This window comes from Mandrillus leucophaeus, unplaced genomic scaffold, assembly GCF_000951045.1.
Source record: "Mandrillus leucophaeus isolate KB7577 unplaced genomic scaffold, Mleu.le_1.0 Scaffold728, whole genome shotgun sequence".
Lineage (NCBI taxonomy): Eukaryota > Metazoa > Chordata > Mammalia > Primates > Cercopithecidae > Mandrillus > Mandrillus leucophaeus.
In genome coordinates, this window is record NW_012107897.1 from 1135248 (window position 1) to 1144222 (window position 8975).

Consider the following 8975-nt stretch of genomic DNA (forward strand, 5'->3'; position numbering starts at 1 on the left):
TAGAGGGTGGAGAGTGTGTTGGAGATTGTGCGGGGCCTGAAAGTACATAGACACCTGGACGAGGCTTGGCAGTGGGGGCTTCACAGTGACACTAGGAAGTCATATAAATGGTTTATGAAGAACCTTTTGTAATTTGTCCTCAAGGACTGTGAAACCAGCAGAGCTAGTTAAACAGAAGAATCCAAAGATTAGAAAAAATTAATTGGGGTAACATCTCAAAACAGCCACAGGACAGAGAGGGCTGTTGACCATCTGTAAGTGTTAAGGGGAGAGAGGGAGAACAGGATTCAAAGGCATACAACCAAAAGGAAAAGGTCAGTTAAAAACAAGTGTCGGAGGCCATCCACGGTGCCTCATGCCCATGATCCCAGCACTTGGGGAGGCTGAGGTGGGCAGATCACTTGCGCCCAGGAGTTTGAGACCAGTCTGGGAAACATGGCAAAGTCCTGTCTCTACAAAAAAAAAAAAAAAAAAAAAAAATAGCCAGGCGTGGTGGCACACAGCTATAGTCCAAGCTACTCAGGAGGCTGAGGTGGGAAGATCACTTGAGCCTGGGAGGCAGAGGTTATGGTAAGCCAAGATCGTGCCACTGCACTCCAGCCTGGGTGACAGAAAAAGACTCGTCTCAAAAAAAAAAAAGTGTCAGAAAAAGGACCAAAAATGTAATACATCAATGATTATAGCTTTGCAAATCTGTCTAATCTGTTAGACAAGTGAAGATAAACACATCTTCCATTTATAAATTAATAAATCTCATTTTTTTTATCACCACAGAAGTGTTTATTCGTCATTAAAAAAAAAAAAGGTAGATCTGGAGGAAGATGGTGGATAGGAGACAGGGAGACAGGGCTAACATGCAACTCCCTCTTGGACAGACAGAACAGTGTGGAGACTCACCATGGACTTTTGCTCCAAGGACCACCATAGGAACATGCCAGGCAAGCCAAAATAATTTACAAATCCTTTGAAAGAAGCAGCACACCACTGCAAATTCTGCAAGACAGGCAAAAAATTATGAGTTCTCAATGTGTGAAAGAGGGAAAACTTACCTCTGAACACACATCCCCACTGGAGAATCTGAAAATCCAGATCACAGAAGAAGGATTTAACCCTACCTAGAGCTGGAACAGATTTAGGGAACCGCACGAAATACAAAAGTAGAAGCAGCAGTGGGAAGAGCCTTGTAGGCACTCCCAGTCTCCAGTTCAAGCCCAGGAAAGCCATCCCTGACTACATCTCACAGGAGCCCTCAGGGAAGGCAGACAGCAGAATTAGGGAGGTCTTAAACAGGGTGAAAGAAGCTTCCAACTGAAATTTGTAATAATTTTTACAAGGCATGAATTTTCTTGAGCAGAATCCAGTGGGTAAATGGTAACTGCTGCAGATATGAGCGCAGGAGCCGCCACCAACAATGTGGGCAGACATGGATGGGTAAGGCCTGAAACTTGTGCTTAGTTTCTTAGTGGGGAAGCTTACAGCCTGGGGCAAGGGCTGAGTGGGGCACTGCAGGAGTGAGACCAGCCTCACCAACTGCATGGGGAGGCCTCTCGCTACCAGCTATCTCCCACTTCCCTGGTGAACTAGATGACACAGCAGAGGCAGCCATGATCCCTTCTGGAACGTAACCCCATTGGCCTGAGAACCACCCCCTCATCCTTAACAATGGTAATGGAAAGCCCTACCCAAGGAGAGTCTGAGCCTAGACCTACCTATCCCTGCCCAACCCCACCATGGTATTTCTCTACCCACCCTGATAACTGATCACAAAAGACATAAATTCTTGGGAGTTTTATGGCCTCACCTATCATCCGAGAAACCTGAATACTTATCCTCGCCAACTTACGACAAGCTTATAGCCCCCTTCTACTACCACAGCTGGTGTTTTCTTGAAACCACCACCTCCTGGCTAGAGGCCAGCCAACTCAGGCCATTACAGCAACTCATTGCAGAATAACCCTGTTCCCAGGAAGGAGAAAACAACAGCTAATTCCACTGTCTGCAACACCCTGGCTAACCAGAGGTCCTGAATCTGTCCACATGACAACTTCACTACTGGCATAACCAGCATTCAAGAAAGCCAGCACACTAAGCATATCTACAACCAAGGACTCTCACAGTCTATTTCACTCCCTGCCACCTCCACCAGAGCAGGAACTGGTATCCATGGCTTGAAGACCTGAAGATGGATCACATCATGAGACTCTGCAGACAGTCTCCAGCATCAGCCCAGAGCCTGGTGGACCCACTGAGTGGATACACCCAGAAGAACAATAACAATCACTGCAGTCCAGCTCTCAGGAAGCTCCATCCCAAGGGAAAAGGGGAGCGCCCCCACATCAAGGGAAGAACCCATGGCACAAAAGAATCTGAACAACAGGCCTTGAGTTCTAGGCCTTTCAACTGAAATAGTCTACCCAAATAAGAAGGAACCAGAAAAGTAATTCTGGTAATATGACAAAACAGTGTTCTATAACACCCCCAAAAGATCACACTAGCTCCCTAGCAATGGATCCAAACGAAGAAATCTCTGAATTGCCAGAAAAAGAATTCAGAAGGTTGATTATTAAGCTAGTCAAGGATATACCAGAGAAACTTGAAAACCAACTTAAAGAAATTTAAAAAACAATACAGGATATGGATGAAAAATTCTCCAGAGAAATAAATATAAGGAAAAAACAATCACAATTTCTAGAAATGAAAGACACTTAGAGAAATACAAAATGCACCGGAACGTTTCGACAATAGAACAAGTAGAAGAAAGAACTAAAGAGCTCGAAGACAGGTCTTTCAAATTAACTCAATCTGACAGAGACAAAGAAAAAAGATTTTTTAAAAATGAACAAGCCTCCAAGAAATTTGGGATTATGATAAATGGCCAAACCTAAGAATAATTGGTGTTCTTGAGAAAGAAAAGATATCTAAAAGTTTGGAAAACTTATTTGAGGAAATAAGTGAGAAAAACTTCCCTGGCCTTGCTAAAGATCTAGATATCCAAATACAAGAAACTCAAAGAACACCTGGAAAATGCAACACAAAAAAGATCATCACCTGAGCACACAGTCATCAGGTTATCTAAAGTCAAGATGAAAGAAGAATCTTAAGAGCAGTGAGACAAAAGGATCAGGGAACCTATAAAGGAAAACCTGTCAGATTAACAGCAATTTCTCAGCAGAAACCTTAAAAGCCAGAAGGGATTAGGGTCCTATATTTTAGCCTCCTGAAACAAAATGATTGTCAACCAAGAATTCTGTATCCAGAAAAACTAAGCTTCACAAATGAAGACGAGAAAAAATCTTTTTCAGACAAACAAATACTGAGAGAATTCACCAATGCCAAACCAGCACTACAACAAATGCTAAAAGGAGTTCTAAATCTTGAAACAAAACCTTGAAATACACCAAAATAGAACCTTCTTAAAACATAAATCTCACAGGGCCTAGAAAACACACACACACACAAACACACACACAAAATGGGGAAAAAAGGTATTGAGGTAACAACTAGCATAATGAATAGAACAATGCCTCACATCTTAATACTAATGTTGAATGTAAATGGCCTAAATGCTCCTCTTAAAAGATACAGAATGGCAGAATGGATAAAAATCCACCAACCAAGTATCTGCTGTCTTCAAGAGACTCACCTAACACATAAGGACTCATAAACTTAAGGTAAAGGGGTGGAAAAATATATCCCATGCAAATGGAAACCAAAAGCAAGCACAAGTAGCTATTCTTACATCAGACAAAAGAGACTTTAAAACAACAACAACAACAAAAAGATAAAGTGGGCATTATATAATGATAAAAGGATTAGTCCAACAGGAAAATATCACAATCCTAAATATATGTGCACCTAACATTGGAGCTCCCAAATTCATGAAACAACTACTACTAGACCTAAGAAATGAGATAGCAACACAATAGTAGTAGGGGAATTCAGTACGCCACTGACAGCACTAAACTGATCATCAAGACAGAAAGTCAACAAAGAAACAATGGACTCAAACTATCCCTTAGAACAAATGGACATAACAGATATTTACAGAACATTTACCCAGCAACTGCAGTATATACATTCTTTTCATTAGCACATGGAACACTGTCCAAGATAGACCATGATAGGTCACAAAACAAGTCTCGATACATTTAAGGAAATCAAAATTATATCTAATATCCTCTCAGATCACAGTGGAATAAAACTGGAAATTAACTCCAAAAGGAACTCTTGAAACTCTACAAATATATGGAAATTAAATAACCTGCTCTTAATGATCTTTAGGTCAACAATAAAATCAAGATGGAAATTTAAAAAGTTATTTGAACCAAACAATAATAGTGACATAACCTATTAAAACCACTGGGATACAGCAAAAGCAATGCTAAGAGGAAAGTTCATATCATTAAATGTCTACATCGAAAAGTCTGAAAGAGCACAAACAGACAATCTAAGGTCACACCTCAAGGAACTAGAGAAACAAGAACAAACCAAACCCAAACTCAGCAGAAGAAAAGAAATAACAAACATCAGAGCAGAACTAAATGAAATTTAAACAAAAATATACAAAAGATAAATGAAACAAAAAGCTGGTCTTTGAAAAGATAAACAAAATTAATAGATTATTAGTGAGATTAACCAAGGAAAGAAGAGAGAAGATCCAAATAAGCTCAATTAGAAACAAAACAGGAGATATTACAACTGATACTGCAGAAATACAAAAGAACGTCCATGGTTACTATGAACACCTTTACATGCACAAACTAGAAAACCTTGAGGAGACAGATAAATGTCTAGAAATATACAACCCTCCTAGATTAAATCAAGAAGAAATAGAATCTCTGAACAGACCAATTGAAAGTAGCAACATTGAAACAGAAATAAATTTCAACAAAAAAAGTCCAGGGCCAGATGGATTCACAGCTGATTTCTACCAGACATTCAAAGAAGAACTGGTACTAATCTTACTGAAATGATTCTAAAAGATAGAGAAAGAAGGAATCCTCCCTAAATCATTCTATGAAGCGAGTATCACCCTAATACCAAAATGAGGAAAGGACAAACAACAAAAAAAGAAAACTACAGATCAATATCCTTAATGAACATAGATGCAAAACTCCTCAACAAAATACTAGCTAACCAAATCCAACAGCATATCAGAAAGATAATCCACCGTGGTCAAGTGGGCTTCAGGGATGCAGGGATGGTTTAATGTATGCAAGTCAATAAACAAATAAATGTAATATACCACATAATCAGAATTAAAAACAAAATCATATGATCATCTCAATAGACTCAGAAAAAGCATTTGACAAAATCCAGCATCCATTTATGATTAAAACCCTCAACAAAGTTGACATAGAAGGGACATACCTCAGGGTAATAAAAACCATCCATAAGAAGCCCACAGCCAACATTATACTGAACAGAGAAAAGTTGAAAGCATTCCCCCTGAGAACTGCAACTAGACAAGGATACCCACTTTCACCACTTCTATACAACACAGTACTGGAAGTCCTAGCCAGAGCAATCAGACAAGAGAAAAAAATAAAGAGCATCCAAATCAGTAAAGAGGAAGTTAAACTGTCACTGCTCATCAATGATATGATCATATACCCAGAAAACCCTAAAGACTCATCCGAAAAGCTCCTAAATTCAATAAATGAATTCAATGAAGTTTCAGGATACAAAATCAATGTACACAAATCAGTAGCACCACTATACATGAACAACAATTAAGCTGAGACTCAAATCAATAACTCAATCTCTTTTACAACAGCTGCAAAAAATAAAACACTCAGGAATACACCTAACCAAGGAGGTGAAAGATCTCTACAAGAAAAACTACAAAACACTCCTAAAAGAAATCATCAACAACACAAACAAATGGAAACACATTCCATGCTCATGGATGAGAGGAATCAATATTGTGAAAATGACCATACTGCCAAAAGCAATCTACAAATTCAATGCAATTGCCATCAAAATACCATCATCATTCTTCATAGAACTGGAAAAAACAATCCCAAAACTCATATGGAACCTAAAAACAGCCTGCATAGCCAAAGTAAGCCTAAGCAAAAAGAACAAATCTGGAGGTATCATATTACCTGACTTCAAACTATAGTTCAAGGCCATAGTTACCAAAACAGTATGGTACTGGTATAAAAGCAGGCATGTAGACCAATGGAACAGAAGAGAGAACCCAGAAATAAAGCCAAATACTTACAGTCAACTGATCTTCAACAAAGCAAACAAAAACATAAAGTAGAGAAAAACACCCTATTCAACAAATGGTACTGGGATAATTGGCAAGACACATGTAGAAGAATGAAACTGGATCCTCATCTCTCACCTTATAAAAAATATTAACATGGATCAAAGACTTTAAGACCTGAAACCATAAAAATTCTAGAATATAACATTGGAAAAACTCTTCCGGACATTGGCTTAGGCAGAGTTAATGACCAAGAACCTAAAAGCAAATGCAGCAAAAACAAAAATAAATAGATGAGACCTAATTAAACTAAAAAGCTCCTTCACCCAACAAAGGACTAATATCCAGAATCTACAAGGAACTCAAACAAATAAGAAAAAAAATCCATCAAAAATGGGCAAAAGGTATGAATAGACAATTCTCAAAAGAAGATATACTAATGGCCAACAAACATATGAAAAAAATGCTCAACATCACTATCAGGGAAATGCAAATTAAAATCACAATGAGATACCACCTTACTCCTGCAAGAATGACCATAATTAAAAAATCAAACAATAATAAATGTTGGCATGAATGTGGTGAAAAGAGAACACGTTTACACTGCTGGTGGGAAGGTAAACTAGTGAAACCACTATGGAAAATAGTATGGAAATTCCTTAAAGAACTAAAAGTAGAACAACCATTTGATCCAGCAATCCCAATACTGTGTATCTACCCAGAGGAAAAGAAGTCATTATATGAAAAAGACACTTGCATATGCATGTTTATAGAGGCACAATTCACAATTGCAAGAATATGGAACCAGCCTAAATTCCCATCAACCAATAAGTGAATAAAAAAAGTGATTACATATATATAATCTACAAGAAAATGTGATATACGAGGAAATACTACTCAGCCATATAAAGAAATGAAATAATGGCATTTGCTGCAACCTGGATGGAGTTGGAGACCATTATTCTAAGTGAAGTAACTCAGGAATGGAAAACCAAATACCATATCTTATCACTTATAAGTGGGAGCTAAGCTATGAGGACACAAAGGTGTAAAAATGATATAAGGGACTTTGGGGACTGGGGGGAAGGGTGGGAGGGAAGTGAAGGATAAAAGACTACACATCGGGTACAGCGTGTACTGCTCCAGTGACGAACATGCCAAAATCTTGGGAATCACCACTAAAGAACTTATCCGTGTAACCAAAAACCACCTGTTTTCCCAAAAACTATTGAAATTAAATTATAAAATTTTTAAAAAGTATTAGAACCCCTTTCCCTAATAACAGCAAGATGTTTGTGAGCGGTGTTCAGCTAAGGGCTGTGGAATGTGGTAGAGGACTGGCCTAGACCCACTAGTTGCAAAGGAAGCCCATCTGATTCATCACTAATGTTAGACTCCATTCAGCATATTATTTCTTATATCACTCATTGAAGTGGGGAAAGAAAGAGTAAGACCCCAGGAAGAAGGCAGAGAGGCTGCCTTCAAGTGGCCTACTAGGTAGACTGCAAGAGAAAGTAACTCATTATTACCTCCCCACAGTCTTCCCCACACCCAAGCCTGGAGAGTTCATCTCATCTCTACACTGTGAACTCACGGCCCTAAATCTTTTCAACACTTTTAATGTAAAATTTCAAAGATACGGAAAAGTTGAAAGAATGGTACAATGAAAACACATGTCTACCACCTAAATTTTACAGTTGTTAATTTTGCCCTGACTTCGTTTTACAGCTTGTTTTAAAGATGATTCCTGAGATTAGGCAGAACTGCCCATTTGGTTATGTTGGGAAGTTAGAAGGTGGTGGGAATGCTTGGTGCCTTAGAATGATGTCTATATTTCCCAAACCACCCCTCCTGACCACCCTCCTACATTGAGATGCAGTCTAACAACAACAAAATGTATTTCTATGAAAATCCACTTGAAGTAATAAAAATTAAATCACTTTTAGGTGCCCTATCTTTATTGAAAAGTACATGCACTCCAGCCATCCTAGAAAACCTGTCTTGGAATCACAATTATGTATCAGTTTTCTTCACACTGTGGTTACGCTTTGACAGAGCCCACTGCTGGCTCTTGAGTTTTCAACACAGCAAAGAGCCACAGTAGAAAAAGTACTCAATTTATGACAGCACAATATAGACTAATAAGTCACATAGAAAATAGACAAGTGGTCTTTTGTTAAAAGATTTTCTACCAGAGTGTTTGAAGTCATTTGAACCGAATTGGGAAGAAAACATCATAGTGAGCCAAAGAAAGGGTATTTTTAGATGTTTACAGCAAGATAAAAAGCATTAACCAGAAAAGTTAAAAGACATTTTTAAAATCACAGTCTTAGAATGGTTAAGGGCCGGATACAGTGGCTCATGCTGTAATCCCTGCACTCTGGGAGGCTGAGGCAGGAAGATCGCTTTAGCACAGGAGTTCAAGACCCTATCTCAACAAATGAATTTTTAAAATCAGCTAGGAGGCGGGGCGCAGTGGCTCACACCTGTAATCCTAGCACTTTGGGAGGCTAAGGCGGGGGATCACCTGAGGTCAAGAGTTCAAGACCAGTCTGGCCAACATGGCAAAAACCCGTCTCTACTAAAAATACAAAAATTAGCCAGGCGGGGTGGTGCACTCCTGTAATCCCAGCTACTCAGGACGCTGAAGCAGGAGAATTGCTTGAGCCCAAGAGACGGAGGTTGCAGTGAGCTGAGATCATGCCACTGCACTCCAGCCTGGGTGACAGAGTGACATTCCATCTCAAAAAAAAAAAAAAAA